This window comes from Oncorhynchus gorbuscha, linkage group LG05, assembly GCF_021184085.1.
Source record: "Oncorhynchus gorbuscha isolate QuinsamMale2020 ecotype Even-year linkage group LG05, OgorEven_v1.0, whole genome shotgun sequence".
Lineage (NCBI taxonomy): Eukaryota > Metazoa > Chordata > Actinopteri > Salmoniformes > Salmonidae > Oncorhynchus > Oncorhynchus gorbuscha.
This window is the reverse complement of record NC_060177.1, coordinates 3358712-3358988: the sequence shown is the minus strand read 5'-3', so window position 1 is coordinate 3358988 and position 277 is coordinate 3358712.

Below are 277 nucleotides of genomic sequence, written 5' to 3'. Positions count from 1 at the left end.
GAGAGCGGGATTGAAAGATGAAGTGCTGTTTAAAGTCACTAAGGGGGCGATTCTTAAGGGTTATTTCCCAAATCACATTCCCTATTGCCAATATAGTGCAATACTTTTGACCAGAGCCCTATAGTAGTGCACTACTTTTGACCAGAGCCCCATAGGCCCTATAGTAGTGCACTACTTTTGACCAGAGCCCTATAGTAGTGCACTACTTTTGACCAGAGCCCCATAGGCCCTATAGTAGTGCACTACGTTTGACCAGAGCTCCATAGGCCCTATAGTA